This window comes from Cavia porcellus, unplaced genomic scaffold (assembly GCF_034190915.1).
Source record: "Cavia porcellus strain 051 isolate PalLab524CR breed Dunkin Hartley unplaced genomic scaffold, mCavPor4.1 scaffold_29, whole genome shotgun sequence".
Lineage (NCBI taxonomy): Eukaryota > Metazoa > Chordata > Mammalia > Rodentia > Caviidae > Cavia > Cavia porcellus.
Window position 1 is genome coordinate 44,162,172 of NW_026947512.1, and position 19,127 is coordinate 44,181,298.

Genomic DNA, 19,127 nt, shown 5'->3' on the forward strand with positions numbered 1-19,127 from the left:
TTATCAGCTAATATCACATATGGATCATATCTATATGTATTTGCTAGATCATAAGAAATGTTCTTTAAAATTTGATATGAATGGATAAGTTACACTTACCAATTTATAACTGTACCAATTTGTATCTTCACCAGGGAAATATGTTTTCCCCACACTCTCAAAACTTGTATTACCACTTTCTAAGAGGTAAAAAGCTGGGCTTCACAGATTTAATATCAATTTCTTTTCTCTCATGGAAGATTTTTTTCCTTAAGCTTTTTGTAAACATGCATTTCTTTTCTTGTGAATTTTCTATTAGTATCATTTTATTTTCCTTACTCTTATTGATTTGTATAAGTTCCTTATATATATATATATATACTTATTGAATCTTTGCCTATCACACATAATACATGTTTTACTATTTTGTTGTTTGTCTATCAACTTTTTTCATGATGTATTTTGATGGGAAAAAATGCACAACTATTAAGTGAGATCATCTGCCCATTTTAAAAAAGGATTTTCAGCCTTGGAATTCTTCAAAGAGCTTCAGAAAGATCTGTTCTTTTCCTAGTTAAAGAATATTTACCTATAATTTATAATAGCACTATAAATTCTGCTATAGCCAACTTTGATAAATTAATTTGTCAGTTTGTATTCCAACACCATTTGATTACTATAACTTTAAAGTGCGCTGCATAGGTAAAAGATAAATAACAGGAAACAGGGAGCTGGATCTTTTGGGAAAGAGAAGGGAAGTGAATCTAGAGATGGAAAGAGTGGGAGAAGAGAGGAGGAAAAGATGAATTAAGATTGCACTATGAGCTTCTGCCTCCCCTCATGCACTGTAAACAGGTACTGATAAAAATGATATATTTATGAGAATGAGCATTTTGCTGTCGGAGGACGGATACTTCTGCAAGCTTTCAGTTATTTTGCTCACTCCTTCAGTAGCATTTCATAATGTCCCTGGATGCCCCACTGTCCATTTCAAGCAATTAGCCACATTTATAAGCAGGATTTCTTCCCAATCTCAGCCACCATTGGTAGCTGTTAATCCATAAGAAAAACTATTGCCTTTTATCATAGGTCAGACAGCTTAGTAAAATCTAATCTAGTAAATTTTCTTTTGATTAATAGAATTTCTAAGTTTACAAAAATATTTTAATTAATATGAACTGTTTGGAATCTTTTTGATATTTATCTTAAATTTATTTCCCTCTTATTATTTCACTGGCCAGTCTCAACAATAATATTGAAGGACCCAATTGTGTAAAATTTTCTAATTCACTTTTACTGAATTTTGTAAACTGAAGCTAAGGATTCTAACAAGATGAATATACATATTTTTCCTCACTTAACCTATTAATGGAATGAATTACATCACATTTTAAAATCATGTTAACAGACTTCCTAAAGTTGAGCCAAGCTATCAGACTCATTTTTGGAAAGAAACCTCCTTGATTATAGCATGTTTTTCCTGTCAATATTTTTTCAGAATTTTTCAACTCTGTTCAAGTGACACTATACTGTATTTTTAACTGGGGAGGCTTTGTTAAGTTAAAAAATTACAAAGTTAAAAAATTACATTGACAATGCTTCATTTGTTAATACTTGGAGAAACGGACATGGGCTGCTCATTGCCTTTTCATTACATACCTGACAGAGTCTCCCCACAAAACCACCTAAACTGGCCTCTTGTAGTGAATGTTAGGCAAAAGGGCAGATTGTTATTATATTTAGATTTTTATTTATTCTTATAATTTTGAACATTTTCATTTTGGGAATTAGAGGGTACTATTCATGTAGGTTTTCAGATTTACTGGAATTTTATTGCACCTGGTATTTGCTTAATCACTTTTATTTTTGTTCTTTTTCCTATTTTTGTTGAAGTGTAACTGACCAATAACAAGTTTTTATATTTGTGATGTTTTGATAATGCATACATTTTAAACTGATTACCACAACTAAGCTGATTACCATGCACACATCTCCATCACCTCTCACAGCTGCTTTTTCTAAGGTGAGAATACTTAAAAATCTATGCGAAGGTTAATATTGTTAATATTTAGTTGGAAAACATTTCCAGTTATAAAATTGGTAGGTTGAGAGATGTTATTTTCAAAAATGTGTATAACCTAATTCTCAGAAGCTGTGAATGTCACTACATGGCAAAGGGATCTGCAGATGTGATCAGGTTAAGGACCTAGAGATGGGAGATTGTCCTGTATTATGGGGGTGACCCTGTGTGTAATCACAGGAGTCTTCGCAGTTAAGAGGCAGAAAGGCCAAAGGCTCTGCCATAGAGGAACAAAGCCTGGTGTGCTGTAGGAAGGGGCCAGAAGCCAAGGACACAGAGGCCTCCAGAATCTAGAAAGGACAAGAACCACATTCTGTCCTCAGTCCTGCCAACACCTTTCCCTTAGTCCAGCACAGCTGATTCCAGACTTCTGAGTTTCAGTATTTTAAGAGAGTAAATTTGTGTTGCTTTAAGCCACTAAAATTTTATACAGTACAGTAACGTATGTGTTTTTTCATATTTGATGTATTTTCTTTGGTCATCTGCCTTTTTTTTTTTGTTATCCTTGCCAAAGATTAATCTATCCTCACAGTTATTTTGTTTTTGTGCTTTTAAGTACGCTTCTCTTTTTTAAAAAAATTCTTTCTAATTGACTTTTTTGTAATTTTATCTTGGTCAGTTCTTACCCCTTGCTTTATTTTTATTTCATTTCTTAAGTTCATTTATCATATCACTTACTTTTCATTTCTTGTTATTAATAAAGTTACTTAAGGATATGATCCATCTATGTAAAAGATTTTGCCATATTGCAGAAATTTCAGTATATGGCATTTCAGAATTTTAATAATGTTAAACAATCATTTTTTTCTAATTTCTCTCTGACATGTTGCTTATTTTATATGATTTTAAGTTACAGGGTCCTTTTTAATTTTTAACTTTCTAAAGTTTGCAAGTGTTAGTCTATTCTCAAATTTCAAAGTTAATGCACTGTAGCCAATGAATGATACCCAAAAAACTTTCTACTATGGGAAGATACTACTATAAAAGTTTCACTTTTTAGATATTTTACTGGTTGGAGGATACAAACAGATATCAGTTTCATGAGATTTTAATTCTATGCACACCAGTTAAACCATACTTCTTAATATGTTTCCTATATCCTCATTTATAACCATAGCGAGGAATTCTGTCTTTGTCCCATACATGCAATACTGTTATAGTTTGGATTTGTAATGATCTCCAAAATTTCATGCACTCAAGGGCTGGTTGCTGGTCGATGGGGTTTTCGGGAAGTGATAGGATCATGTGGATTAACCACTGATGAAATTATGATCTGATGGTAATAATGAGAGGTGGCGGGAGCCAGAGCAGGGGCCCAGTTGAAGGACCCCTGGGGACATGGCCTCATGGATGGTATTTATTCCTCAGACCCAGACTCTCTGCGGCCATCCCCTTGAAGTGAAACTCTTCTGCCATGCCCTCCACCGTGACAATGCGCTTTCACCTGGCGCCTACAGCAACCAGCCAGCTGCCTGCAGTCCAAAACCTCTCAAGCAAAATAAACTTTTCTTCTTTTAAACTGTTTTTCTCAGATATTTAGCCACCGCCTCAAAAAGCTCATTGACACAGAGGGTTTTAGGAGCGAAAATGATGTGATGGAATTTATATGTTTAGGAAGCCCACATTGCAGACAGGAAAGTGTAATGGGAACAAGCGACAAGAAGGGTCTCCTGTGGGCAACAAGAGTGGAATGTCTGCGCATAGAATGGACTGACTCACGGGAGCGGCCAGATGGACAGTTAGTCACAGCAGAAGGACTCAATTCCAGGCTTCCCGAGTGCCCACGGAAGACCCTCTGTGCTGCACTTCACTGTGGTTCCGGAGTCCTCAGGGACTCACACAGTGCCCTGCACTTTCCTCTGCCCAGTCTACAAAGGAGTCTCAACCTTCCAGGCTCTAATTTTGCCACTGAGGACCAGACTGTTCAGAAAAAGTCTGTTGGGTCCCCACCCCACAGAAGCTCTGCTCCTGGGGTGTCGAGACTCTGTCCTACCCAACACAGACAATGCAGACAGCAACAAGAGCCACAAGAGCTCACACTTGGCATCCTACAGAGCTGAACAGAAGCATTTTCATCCCTGTCAAGGATTAAAATGTCGATATATGCAGATGCTTTCAACAAGATCAGTAGGAACTTAGTTTGTGTTCTTTTGTGCTAGTACTTTGGTAGCTGTCATCAGACCAAATAAGTAGTACTGACATTTGATCATTTTCTAAGGGAGACAGACTTCCTGGGTAATACAGCCACATTCTCAGAATCCAGGCTGGCAGCATATTTTTGCAACAGGTGGGTTGATTTAGTGGACAGAGCTCTGCAATGAGCACATCACACTGGGATCTCTCCAACATCCTCGATCTACCTGTGGCTCCTTGGGCCGGTGATTTAGGGCCTCGTTTCCACCAAGTATAAATGAGGAGGGCAACTTTGACTCAGGCAGGCAGCAGACACATTGGTATGAGGAAGGAAACCCAGCACAAAGTGCCTTGGACAAGGGAACTAACCAGGCAGCTCTGGGGCTAAGGAGCACAAGGTAGTGGGCGTGAGTGGCCAGAGCAACCAGAATGCTGCACACATGCCAGGCCCAGATCACAAAAGCACCAGCAGCCTGGCAGGAAAGTGGAGAAGTAGAGAGAATGCTGGACACAGGGCAATGGCATTTATCAGCCTCGCTCCATCGAGGGCCTGGCTGGGGCTGGGCAGCCGCGCATGTGTTCTGTTCTTTGTTTTTTTTTTTTTGTTTGTTTGTTTTTTGTTTTTGTTTTTTTGTTTTTTGTCTCTTCAAGACAAATGTCTTTTTGCTTCCCGAGGTCTGTTTGCCTTGGGAAGAAGTGACAATGACGTGACAGCTGGTGACCCTGAAAGTGGTCAAAAGCCACCTCTTGCACACAAGTTGCAAGGGTGCACTTAGGGCCCTCTGGAGTCTGCCCAGTCCTCTCCACAGAGCACAGGCAGTGGGGATGTTATATATATATATTTGCAGTGGCCAGCAGAGTGGAGACACTTCTTGAGATGAACTTGACCCCTGTGTCTCAACAAAAAAAAACCCGGTCTGACTTCTAGAATCAGGCAGGCCCAGAGACTGATGTTTCATTCCGGCCTCTTGTGAGTAATTCCCATTTCTCTCCTCTCTCAAGGTGCCCGGAAAGAGAAATGACCCAGCTAAGAATGGGGCAGCAATATTAGAAAATATATCACAGGTGACTATTTCAGAGGAATTGAAAACAGTGACATTTTCCATTATGGCCCAGTGTGTCAGCGCTAATACTCTCCTTCTCTTAACCACAGGTCCTCCACCACCACCTGCAGCCTCTTGACTTCTCTTCTAATGGGCACTGCAGCCAAGCCTCCAGGAGAGGCTTTGTCTTGCTGACACATCTTATTTCCACTGGTGTTGGCACGGAGAAGGCTACTTTGTTTGTGTCCGATTCCAGCTGGGCCACAATGGGTCCTGTCTGATAAGCAGAGACGGCTGAGAATTGCTCCCACCCAGGTCAGCCACTACCCAAAGCCCTCCGTGCCCCTTCTCCAGCTCCCCAATTACACTCCCTCCTGCCCTGCAATGCTTCCGGTACTGGGGAGGCTTCTGGCTGCGTGTGTTCTGCACACACAGTGGACACTAAAACCTTGTGCCTGCTTAGCAGATAAGGAAAGACAAACCACAGTGTGGCTGCTCTCCGGAGGATGCTCCTTCTAGTCCGCAGGCATGGGGAGGAGGAGGAGGGATAAGCGCAAATGTGTTAGAAGCAAAGTGATCTTTCATTTGTTCCCTCAATCAAACATTACCCAGTGGCCACTGAGCACTCTTCACAGAGCTGAAAACGCACCAAAACAGAGCTTAACCCAGGAAACGTCCCCACTCTGTGGAACCATATTGTCCTGGGCTGAGAATGTCAGACAAGTAAGACAGGTGACGCTGGGGAAATTGTATCACCTCTCTGCACCATCATTTCATAATTTTCCAAGTGGGACTTACAAGATAGCTGCCTTCCTAGGGCTTTGTACCCTTTAGGGAAGTGCTTTGCAGATGTTAGTTATCATCATTTGTATTTTTACAGCTTAGATGCACCAGATAATTTTCCTAGAAGAGAAAGGAATCTGATTACACGAATTCTCCCTGGGCTGGCCAGATCCCTGACTTCAGCCTCAGGGCCTCTCCCAGATGACTTTGTATCTCACTTATCTTTACCCCATCCTGTTCTCTGTCTACCTTGATTACGGTATTCCACATGCTGAACATTGTCACTGTGATTGTCTATTACTCCGCTGGCCTTGAAAGCACACACCATCTCTTATTCAATTACTGATTACCGGTGTCTGGAAGAGTGACATTATTTCACTGGTATTTAAGAACTGCTAAATTTAGTAAAATAAATTAGAAATGAATGAATAAGGGGCCACCAAAAGATGTGGGCTCTCACTGTTATATACTTTCTCCACTACACCTTAACAGAGCAAGATATATGGATAATTCCCTAAGTGACACTGTCCCCCAAGCTTGTCATTACCCTCTATGTTCTGCTCATCCCTTTACACCAGCCCAATCAGAAATATGGACTGCCCATCTCCTGAACACGCTTCCATCCTGCCCATCACCCAGTACTTGAGGGCCTGTGAGAAGCAGGCTGGACAGTCTGTCACAAGGTGGCACACCAGATGGCTTGCATCATGCCATATTCAAGGCAACCAAAAAGCTGGAGTGTCTCCTGGAACCGGAGGACAGCAGCGCCTCGGCAGGCTGGTGGACACCTGCCACACCTTGCAGGGAGCTGAGAAGAGGCGTCTTCCCGCAGCCCGGGTACCTGCCCAGAGAACGTAATTAAAAGGTATTCTTAAGGATGCCTTGAGTGCAGAAGCTGAAATCAGACCAATCCAGTACTGAATGTCAGCTCCACCACCAGCCAGCTAATACCAAAGGATTTTTTTCCTCCCAAACCTCATTCCAGGGTCTGCATTTATAAAATGGAGCTTATAACATTTGGTGTTTATTATGAATATTACAAAAGATAATTCATGTAGAATGCAGAGATTCTAATACATAGTAGATACTTCATGAATGGCAATGGTAACATTAATTCAGAGTTTACTATATGCCAGAATCTATATTCAGAGCCGAGCACACAGTCACTCCTGTAAGCCTTCAAAATCCCTATAAGCAAGTAATTTAAGTGAAGATAAGTACAAAATGATAAATTATAAATAATACATGTAATGTAGATATAAAGTGGCTTGTGATTATATATAATTATATAAATAAAAGAGAAATAAGGCACAAATAAGCCAGACATGATGGCATACACTTGTAATCCCAGCACTCTGGGAGGCTGAAGAAATAGGACTGCAAGTTCAAAACCCACCTGGACATTTTAAGGTCTTGGAGAGGGTCAGTCTCAAAATTAAAAGTGAAAAACAGTGTGGATGGAGCTCAGCACGATGCTCCAGGGCTACCAAAATAGCTAAATAAGCCAAGTAACCTGCCCTAGCGACCCAGCGCCTGAGCCCCAGTCTGGCTCCCTGCCTCTGCTCTCAGGCTTGGGAAGCCTGGGCGTCCACTGACACCCTCCTCTAGCTGAAGGTGTGCTGTGGTGACCCAGACAAGAACTGTTCCTTTCTTGGGTGACAGCACACGGGGGAGTTCAAGAAACTGAAGGGCTTGATTGAAGTGTAGCGAGGCAAAGAGAAGAGGAAGCCCGAGGCACCCACTTTAATCAGTGCAGCAGGAGGCTCTGTGTAGCAGCTTGGCCAGCTCGTGGGACCGCAGCGGCATATTTTTATCTCTCATGCATATGTCCTGTCTCCCTCACCGGCCTACGGCTTGCTAGAGACAGAAGCAAGGCTCACTTCCTGTGTACCATCACAGAGTGGCTCCCCTTGAGGCTTGCACAGTGGCCATTTGGGTCAGCCTAGTCCTCGGAGCCAGGACCTGCAGAGCGCGCTGAGGACAGTCTCTGCAGGACTGAGAACGAAGGGTCAGGGAGTGTGGCACACAAGCCCAGGCATGCGGGACAGTCTCCAGCTCCCGGCTCCTCCTCCATGCCCAGTATTATGGCTCCAAGGAAGCACGACATTCAGTGCCCAGCATTGATGTCTCCAAGTTCTCAGTGGTGATGGCTTCTCTCTGGGCTGTGCTCTGCCCTGAAAGAAGCCTAGCCAGACCTCTTGAGAGTCCAGGCCTGGGCCCGAAGCACCTCCTCTGCTGGGGACAGCAGAAGCCTGAACCGATGGCTGAGTGCAGCTAGGGCTGCTGCTTACGAGCCTTGCTGTGAGCAATAACCTCTCATTATATTTTAATGTTGTTGTAACTTTATGGCTTAATCAGTATTTGCAATTTGTTAGTAGCCTGGGCGGCCATAAAATTGTTTTTCAGGTACTGAAACATCCCATCAAGGTTTGTAAAGCAGTGGTTCTTAGTTTATCACGCCCATAAAATGCCCTGGCAATTTGACAGATATAATAACTTTTTTTATCAAGTGTCTAATTTGAGAGGAAATTAAGCCATACGTTACTTGCAGCATTCACTGGGCTCCACAGCGCTTCAGCCTCTGGGTCTCTAGGGGACGCCCCACGCCTCGCCCCAGCTGTCCTCTCCAGCCAAGGGCTAGAGCTCACTGTGCTGGCTCCTCCACAGAGCCCGGGGCAGGTGGCCACGTGGCTGAGCTGTGGCCTATGTGGGCGTCCCCCATGAGACATGGCTCCAACCCCCCAGCACAGGCTGAGAAATCAGACCAATGCCTGTTCACCTTAACCCTCGAGGGTCTCCCCCAGGTCCCTGCTCCCCAGGCCTGGTCCCACCAAGTCTGTACAGAAAAGGAACAGAGCTGCTTCTCTGCCCTTTGCCAGCTCCAGGTCCCTGAGCCATTTTAACCACTCCTACTTCCTGTCACCCTCTGCCACAGGTCACAGAGAGAGCGCAATTGGATCAGAAGGATTTATTTCCTTCCCAGTGACATGGGCTTACTCCTCCCTACAGTTTTGTTTTATCTTATTTTTTTCAATTTTTATTCTTTACTAGTAATGCATGTTTGCAGTGAATGATGAGAGCTCCTTGAAGAGAGCTCGTACACATACATAAGACATCTTTGTTATTTTCCACCCCCGTCCCTTCCTTCTGTCTCCCCTCCCTTTATCTCTTGATTCTTTCCCTTTTCCAAAAAATTAGTTGCTTTATCTCCTATTATCTTTTATTTTGCTCTTTATTTTGGGATTCTCATATAAGACAAACCAGGTGATATTTAAGCTTGTACACCTGATAAATTTCTCTTAACACTGTGGTCTCAAGGGGCATCTATTTGCCCTCAAATGACTGGAGTTTATCCTTCTTTATAACACAATAATGCTCTACTGTGTAAAAACACCACCTTTTCATTGTCCGTTCATCTGTTGATAGACATACAGGCTGCTTCCAAGATTTAGCAAGTATGAATTGTGCTGCTATAAATATGGGCAAGCATGCAACACTTGGGATGATGTCTTTAACTTCTTAGGGCAGATACCAAGATGTAGAACAGCTGGTTCAAGTGGCATTAGTATTTTTAGTTTTTTGAGGCATCTCCAAACTGATTTCCATATGGATTGCACCAGTCTGTGTTCCCATCAACAATGAAGAAGCATTCTTTTTTCTCCACGGCCTCTCTAGCATTTGTCATTGGTTGATCTCTTGGTGATGGCCATTCTTTCTAGAGTAGGATGAAATCTCAGTGTTCTCTTGATTTGCATTCCAGCCATGTTATAGAAGACATTTGTCATATGTGGCATATCTAGCATTTGATCCTGCTCCGTCCTTGTCCCCTCCCTCAGCCCAACACACTCGTCTTCCTCTTAATCCCCTGATATCCTCTGTGAGAAGCTCCCCATTTTGTGTTGCTTTGGGAGGAGCTGGTTGTCCCCTCTTTACTCACCCCCTGGGTGAGATTCTGTATTTGATTCCACTGTAGCCAGGATACAGCTCTGAATGGGTGCAGCCGATCTGACACTTCCTCGAGCTAGGCTGAATTTTGGGAACTTCACTAAACAACTTGATTGGCTCAGTCTGTGGCAGACTGTATTTTCCAAAAATGGCCACAGCAGTATTTCCAAGTATTCGTGTCCTTCCAGAGCCCTGCCAGTCCCCCTGGAGAGGGTGAGCCTGTTTCCCCTCCAAAACAGAATCCACATCAAAAGGCCTCTCTGGAACAAAGGGGAAGCGACACCTCAAGACTTCAGAGGCTGTGTCTCCAAAAGTGAAATGGCTTCAATTGGGTTATTCTCCCTCAAGAAACCTGTCCTTGGAAGCCAGCCACAGAGTGACAGGTAGGACAATGGCAGGCAGGTGTCCCTGCCCACACTGTAGCCAAGAATCCAGCAGACAGCCAGCATCCCCCAGAAGACACAGGATGCTGGGCCCAGGCCTCAAGACACCCCAGCCAATGACAGGTTGAATAGAGACAGGCTGTCCTCCCCACACCACACCCAAATGGCAGGCTCACGTGCAAATCAAATGCTGCCATTGCAAGTCACTAGATTTGGGGTGGTTTGTGATGTGGAAATTGATCACTGGAGCAATGACCTTGCCTGAGGGTCAATATTGATTTATGTCCAGAGATGTCTTAGCTCCTTGGCTTTTTTAGTCCTGATCCTCTAGCTTCCCCCACTTACTGACGGCACCAAATCACCAAGCAGTAGGCAGACTCTCCTATGGGATAGCGAGGTTGGATTTCTATTGCTGTCCCCAATGTGCAAATTACTACAGGGGAGAGACAATGAGGGTCTGAGCACAGATGTGACAGAGAGGAGGGTCAAGGCCACCAAACACACAGGGCAAAAAGCAAACACGAACTGGAGGAAGAAATGAGAGAGAGGCAGGAATGCTGCTTCCCAGGTTTTTATGTGGGCCACCAGGTAGCTATTCATGCTATGCAGTGTGGATGGCATTAGAGAAGAGAAAGCATTCAGAAACCGACTGGAGACAAACTGCAGCCGCAGTTGACAGCTTGGAAATTTGGAGATGCCCATGGCAAACACACATGGACCTAAAATATATGGGGACACAATCATAGCTTTCAAACTTTTCCTTATAACTTAAGACAGATGACACTGGACACCAGGACAAAGGTCTGCTAGAGATGCAGGAATTAGAGAGCTGCTCCAGCTGAATCTTTGCCATGACAGTAAACTTAACTGTGCTACTTGATTGGCTTGGGAACCACCCAAGGGATTAGTAAAGCACACTGATGGTGTGTAGGTGAGTCTTGGAGGTTTGACCTTGCATACTACCCTGGTCCCTCATGGCTTCCTCTCTGGCACTTTTTTCCCCTGCTCTGCTTCCTGGTCACCATGAATTAAGAGTCTGTGTCCCACCACACCCTTGTGCCATGGCATTTTGGCCTTGGAAGGGGCCAACCATGACCTAAAACTCTGAAACCATGAGCCAAATTAAACCACTCCTCCAAGTTGCGGGTGTCAGATACTGTGTCTCAGTGCTGGGAAAGCAACCAATATGACTACCAAGTGCTCTTGGTGGGAGAGGGGTGATTGTGCTACGTGTGTGCCTGCCCGTGTGTGAAGGTGTACAGGTGTACATCCACCTTTGAAGCTGAAACTGTAAGGAGAGCTGTGTCTTTTATCTTCTCTTCATGATCCCCACTGTCTTAGGGACCAGCTCAGAAGGTCAGTAACTGACTTAATATAAACACAAGAATAACTGTGCATTTATGTAAAGCCTTTCTCAAAGGAGCCCTCAGTGCTTTGCAGATAATGGACTTATTTATTCTCAGAGTACCTCTGGTGAGGCACTTATAGGACAGGGGTGACCAGATTCACCTAATAAACAATGTCAGGAACAGCACAAAGGCAAACTAGCCCATAACTCTAAAGCTCTGGATGAGATGGGACGGGCCAAGGTCAGCCAGTGAGTTGGGAATATGTCAAGCCTTTGTGCTGCGGTGGCGTGGCTCTCCTCTCCGAATGTCCCCCTGGGCTTGCTCAGACCTGTCACCTCGGTGGCAAGTCTGCGGCTGTGAGGCATTAAGAGGTAACTCTGCCAGACTGGCTGGTTAGGACAGATCCACAGCCCTTTCTCCAGCCAAGCATTTCCTTGTATGCCAAGAGGTACCAAGAGACTGCTTGGAATCCCTGGAACATGGTCTGCACAAGTAATGGGGGAAACTGTCCTCACCAACTTGGCTTTAAAAATATTCCCAACATGAGCCATTGCAAATCAATAGACAGGAAGTTACCGTCGCCAGCCCCACATGGAGAGCTGATTACTGACCTACGCAAGCCACAGCAGCGTCAGTCATAAAAAGGACTCTCTTAGCCAGGATGGGTTTGATCCAGAGGCTCCAGTGAAAACAGAATAAGAGGTTATAGACTGTATTTGTTTAAATTTCATGCCAGCAAATGTCTGTGACGCAGGAGACAGGTTTATGGAGAGAGAAATAAAATGTTGACAAATGGGCCTGTAATCAACTGGAACATGCAATAAATCATTAGGATGCCAATAACACTTCCAGGACAAGCTTAGAAAGGTCATTACTGTGTCACAATATATCTTCCAGCACCAAACAAAGCAAACAGAACATGTTGGGAATAGGATTATGGGGGAAGCAGCTGTCAGTCCTAATTAAGAATTAACTACAGATCGTATCTTGGGAGATGTATAATTTATTTTCCCTCTTCTTCCTCCCTATACGCTTGCAAAAAGAAAAATAAATCAATAAAAAATTTAACTCATGCTAGAATTGAGGTGATGTCAAAGAAAGAAACACAAAGCCAAGACCAGGGCCGGCTGAGAGTTGGCCTGGGCTCTCCTGGAAGGTTCCCTCTGCCCAGCCTAGCTCAAGATGCTTGGTTTTACATCATTGGGATGCTGGGGTTATTTAATACTTCGGCAACCGAGGCTTATGAGCTAGAAAGAGGAAAGAGGAAAGTTAGAAGTTAAGAAAACGAAGAGGTGCCAAATCCTTTCCACCTGAGTGTTCTAGTTAAGCTTGAGTTTGGCCGCAAATACAAAAACCTCAGCTCATGGTGACTTTGACAAAGAAGTGTTTATTTTTCTCATGTAACAGAGGTTCAGAGGTGGGAGGAGTTGGATCAGTTTTCAAAATGTTTCTCTTGTGATCCTTCAGGTGTTGGCTTTTATTCTCCGTGGCTCTATGGTTACAGAGTGGCTACCACAGCTCCAGACATCGTGTTCACATTCAAAGGAAGAACAGAGAGGAAAGAAACCTTTCATGTTCACTATCCCTCTTAGCAGGAAAGACAAAGTTTTACTCAAGATTCATAGCAAATTTAGACATTGATCTCATTGACTCGAATTGTCTCAAAAGCCTCCCAAATGCCCCAGAGATAAAGTAGACTCTTTGTTACTCCAAATAAAAATTGCTGTTCTGTTTATGAAGGAGAAAGGAATGGATTTTGGGTTTGCCATGCCGGTGAGATGGGATTAGAGGCAAAGCAGGCAACTTGCAAAGGAAAAATGAGCCATGAGCAAGTTTGTTTCCTGCTATTTCTAGAAATGCTCTTCATCCAGGACATCAGAACAGTCCCCTCGTTCTGCTGCCTGGCTCCGCTGCACCTGGCTTACTGAGGCCAAGCGTGCGTGGTCACTGTGGTCCGGTGCATTCTACTTTCATTCTGCTCTTTTCTAGTGAAGACAAACTCTTTGGTCTGTGTTCAACCTTGAAGGAACTCTGCATGTCAGAGGAAAGTCAGCCATCCACACAGCACCAAAGAGCAGATGAGAAAGTGTCCACACCTCACCAAGTCAGTGCTGCCAGTGGCTGTGTCATTGGTGGTGGCTGCAAAGGGGCTTCCAATGGCTTTCATCACTCACCTGCTTCTATTTGCCTTCCGGCAGCTTCTTCCCTCTCTTCTGCCAGGTGTGTGTGTGTGTGTGTGTGTGTGTGTGTGTGTGTGTGTGTGCATGCATCGTGCATCCTCATCTCTAATCACACTTTGCCCTCTCCACTGACTATCCAGCCTGGTCTCATGATGCAGGTGATGTCCCCAGACCTGTCCATGGAGGTTGCAACCCACCCACCACCTGCTTTATGTGTGATGCTGATGACCACTGTTATGCTCGACAGCATTGCTGTTCTCTCTCTCTCTCTCTCTCTCTCTCTCGCTCTCGCTCTCGCTCTCGCTCTCTCTTTCTATCTTCCTGCCTCCCCTTCTCCAGCACATTTTTCTGCTGGAGTTTGCAATTCTCCCTTTATTTTATTTTATTTTTATTCTTTTCTGCTGACAGAGACAAGAGCTTGTCCTAGTTCACCATTTCAGGATTTGTTGCAAACTTCAAGGTACAGGTTTATGGCGGCTGGTGTCCTGGTTATAGTGCAGTTCTTATGGGTCCTAATAAACCCAGCTGCTCTGGGGTCCTCTTAAATTCCAGTATGAAAGATAGAGAAAAGGCATTACTCAGCCCTGTTGCATTCAGCCATCCTCACCCTTGAAGGCTGCAGATAATGTTTCTTTCTTGGGGGAGCAAAAACCCATAACTCTTGAATGCTGCTAAGGAACTACAGGGTAAAAGAAAAGTCCTTTTCTCCTTCCCGGTTGCTAGATGGATGGCAGATGGGAGACACTGCTGGTGCTGGAAAGACGAGCACAAAGCGAGGATTGAAATTCAGCAGTATTTTCCCCCAGCCCGCAAAAGCCGATTCTTTGATGCCAAGCATGCAATCGGACAGGACAATCTGGGCCAGTCGAAAATCCCACATGGCTCTGCTTTGCGTGGCCTTGGCCAGTGGCCTTCCCCAGGGCTGCCACCAAGGCCTGCCTAAAACAGCCAGAGTCACATTCTCAGGCACAGCCTCCCACCGAACACTTTCACTTCCTTCCTGCACAGGGTCCTCCCACCAGGTCTGATAGTTATTCCTGTACTGTACATGAGAAAGCCCAAGCCCAAGCCCAAAGCAGGCGGTCAGCTGAGATGCAACCCAGGATTTTATCCTGTGTCTCAGGGCTAGCAGTGCTTCGAGCTGGCCCTATTGGAGGTCAAGAATGACATCAACTGTTTACGCTCAGCTCGAGAAATCACTTGATAACAGCCGCCTTATAGAGCACTGTGACTACTGACCCTGGAAGCAGCTTGCTCCAGCCAGAGCTCTGTGCTCTTAGGAAAATAATTTAACTTCTCTGGGCTTCAGCTATCTAGTTTATAGAGTGAGCATCCTGCTCCTGATATAAGACCTTAGGATATCTCAGGGACCACTCTGGGGGAAGCCCTTCCCCTGCATTATGTGCTGAAGTTCCATGTAAAAGCTATGATGTGTGGGAGTTTCCACTAATAAAACCTTTTAATACCTGAGAACACTTGGATGAGGGTCTGTAAGACCCTGCTCTGGTGCAGATGTGGTTTGTGCCCCAAAACACTGGAAGTCATGGTCCACAATGTGATGGTACTGAGATCTACACAATGTGATTTCCACGGGGCACAAGCTCAGGCGTGAGTCCCAATGTCTTTCCCTAGAGACTGGGCCATTCTCTGGAGATAGAAAGAGGCCTTCTGAAAATGAATTAGGTCTCATGGCTCTGGGGGGATTACCACAAAAGTAGGTTGCTACCCAGTGGGTCAGCTCTGTCTCTCACACACATAGTCTGATACAATCCACCCGGAAGTCCTCACCGGAATCCAAGCAGATGTCAGCATCTTGCCCTTGGACCTCTAGAACTGCCCATTAAATAATCTTCTCCTTCTAAATTAGCCAGCCTCGAGTATTTCGTTAGAACAATAGAAAAGAAACAAATACAAATCACTGTGCTTTGTTTATGCTATCATCCATCCATATCAAATATCTATAGTTGTGTATTTTAGAAGTTTGGCCAAGTGTCTGGTATGAAATTCATGCTCAAAAATGACAGCCAGGAATCATTGTCCTGGGGTGCTATCATGATGACCATGGGGAAAGGGTTGCTTCTGGATTCTGGTAAGAGATTTCTGAGAGCAGGGCAAGGAGGCTGGTCAGTGGCAGCAGTCTACAAATCACGTATTATTTTTCTCTTAAGAATTTGACATTTCAGGACACACCACTGGTTCTGCAAGATTTGGGTTCAGAGAGTTTCAAGCTTTTTGTTCCCCTATTTCCAATATGGATGAAGAAAGTTAAAGTAATTTAGCCCACAGAATGATTTTTTATTTATAAAGCTGTGCAATTTAGAGTGGTATTTCAGGTCACCTCAAGCTCTCGGCTACATCCTGGATTTTGCATTAAATGAAAACTATTAGTATTCGGAAACACTTTACCATGAGAGTGCTGTGTGACCACGACCTCCGTGTTTATGTAAACCTGTTTTCATTACCACCATGCCGGGCACGGGAAAGGAGAGCTGGAGGAAGAGACAGCCACTGCTTGTTAACACTGTCCTTGCAAATGTTCCTTTATTAGTGGTGGCTCAGGTCTAGGGGGGTCACACACGGTATGTTGGTCTGAATTACTCCCTTCACAGCGTGTGTGCCTGGCTAGCAGATGGCAGGAAGGAGCCCTGAGCAAGAAAGACACAACGTGGCTCGAGTTCCCTCAGTTTGTCCTGAACCTCTTCCTGCTCTCTTTTCCCCAAGCCAGAACCCACCCTAGAGGTTAGCCAGCTGCAGTCCACAGCCCACAGCTTCCCACTCCTCCTTCCAGTGCTCTCTCAAGCTAAGAATGGCTTTTGCATTTTTAAGTGATTGCCAAAAAAATCAAAAGAACAGTGATATTTCATGACACATGGAAATTCTGTGAAATTCAAATATCCGTGTGCATTCATGAAGACTTACTAGGACGTGGCCACACTTCCTCAATTGCCTGTGGTGGACAGCAGCTCCCTTCCGCCACAGCTTCCACCATACCCTTTCGCCATGCTGTCTCTGTCTTGAGGTGAACTGACCGTGGACTAACATCTCTGAAACTGTGAGCCCAAATAAACCCTTCCTCCTTTAAATTGTGTGCTTCAGATATTTTGTCCCAGCAGTAGAAAGCTGATCATACACAGGGCGTAGAATAATGTCAGTATTTGCTATGAAAGTATTCATGAAAAATTCCAATTTGACCTTATCATTCCTCTGTGTAAACAGTTCCAGGGGCTCTTCAGCATTCATCAGGCCCAGCCCAGGCTCCCCAGCCTGCATGCGCTAGCCCCGTGCTCCGATGTCCACTCACTTGCTTTCACTCAAGCTTATCTCTCCTGCCCTGCGCTTCAGTTTTCTCTTGGGACGGGTCCTTGTTGCTGGCCCTCGTACCTTGTGCTGCTGGTTATCTCCAGTGTTCCCTTGCAAGTCTCCCCGTGGAGTTGTTCCTCTGAGAAACCTCACTGATGGCCCATTCACACACAGTACAAACCTCCAATACCCCCTGCCACATGGAACCAGGTACACTGATGACTCAGCCCCAATGCTGAGCCTGCTGAGGATGTGGGGAGTAAGTAGAGACAGTGTGAAAGCAGGAGTTATTCACAGAGAACGTGTCACAGAGGCTTCTGCAAGAGGCTTCCTCCGAGCCGAATCATGGGGGCTGAGAAGCATTGGCCTTTCTTGAGTCACAGGTTCTGACTCTGTTGGACTCTTTCTTAAATGTTTGTTAAATGAATGACTGAATAATGAGATTAATTACTTTAATCTATTCACCCTTCTAAAAAACTGTAGCTTTCTGTCCATTTAAGTTTTATCTTGCATGTGCTATACCTTTAATGAATGGTTTCAGACTGAAATATGACACTGGCTCTCTAGGGAGTGGCAACAAATCCTTTTGAGGGAACCCCATTCGAACCAGACCCAAGGAGCTGACTCACCCTCTTACAGGTACCACCTGGACTCTTGCCAATGCTCCAAAGCTGCAGGTTCCTCTGCTGACAGGATAAAGTCCATACAGGCTCAAAGCGCTCCAGCCCTGCCTTTGCCGAGGGGTGCAGAATACACCTGGCCCAGGTAAGGCTGTGCAGTGTTAGCGGTTATGAGTGTTGGAGTAAGGTAAGGGCTGAATTAGGACTTGATGTGACGCACTCTGCATCCAAGTGGGAGCCGTGCTTTCCTCTGCCTTGGGGAGGGTGCGCCTCTGAGTCTTCCCTGTGTCTGCTTCCTACGCAGCCTTCAGGACTGGCACAAATGTAGCTGATCCATACTCTCTCCTACCACACTCTCCCTCCTCGGAGCAGACTTTCCCAGCTCACTCTATCTGATTCTTAAAGCACGTTCTGTTTCTGCCTCCCATCACAGCCGTCGCCATGCAGATCTCACCTGGTCTGCAGGTCTAAGAGGCTGAGGGCCCCTGTCCTCAAAGGCCTGAGCCCCATCACAAGGCCCAACCGAAGGGATTATGTAACGCTGAATGAGTGGCTGAGCTTCTCTCTGACTAAGAGGTCTAATTACTAGTTCAGATAGTAAGCTGCAGCTTCCCCAGGACATCAGGGCCTGTGTCCCACCTCTTGCTTTCCAAATGGGTTTTGGAAAACATATTTTAGACACAAAGCAACTAAGCCTCAGAAGGTTGGGATTTTCAAACCTGCACTCTGGTGAGAGCAGCTGCAGACCTGTTTCCATGTACCTGCTGCTTCCACCATTCGTCAGGGATGCGGGACCAGATCCTCAAGGTGTCTCCTGGCCCTGCAGAGCTACTTGTCAGGAGAGAGGAGCTCAGCCCTGATAATGCAGAAACATCCTAGACTTGAGAACGTCCTCGTCTGCTGCTTCCTTACCCAGTCCCTCCTCACCTGGATCTCCTACCCCTAGAAACACTTAAAGCTGCTTGGGATGAACTGTGTTTACGCTCGTGGTTGTCACTGTTGGTAAGGATGTTTGTAATGGGGGTCCCTGTACAGCTCTGCAAACTCTGCCAGCTTTACTGTCTACCTGTGTTTACACATCGCCTCTCACCAGAGCATCAGCCAGCTCTGACAAACAAGCTGTGAGTGCAGGAGAAGCAAGAGATGTTTGTGAATGACATTGCTAATTATCGCTTCCTTACACCCAGGCCCTGCACAAAGGGGCTCCTAGCCGTTCTCAGTGCCTTCCCGCAGGTGTCTCCATCACGTGATGGAGACAGTGATCAGCACCGAACAAGACACAGAACCACCAGCTCTCGCCCTCAGGGGAGGAGTGCCATGCAATCAGAACAG

At 45.1% G+C, this 19,127-nt stretch overlaps 1 long non-coding RNA gene across 1 annotated transcript in view; it reads right to left on the minus strand.

Moving 5' to 3' along the window:
• The window catches only part of LOC134473967 (uncharacterized), a 37,854-nt gene extending 19,822 nt beyond the window's left edge, over nt 1-18,032 (minus strand). The window contains exon 1 of the long non-coding RNA XR_010044474.1: nt 17,805-18,032. This is a non-coding gene — a long non-coding RNA (uncharacterized LOC134473967). The remainder of the gene's footprint in view (nt 1-17,804) is intronic.
• Between the last annotated feature and the right edge of the window lie 1,095 nt (nt 18,033-19,127).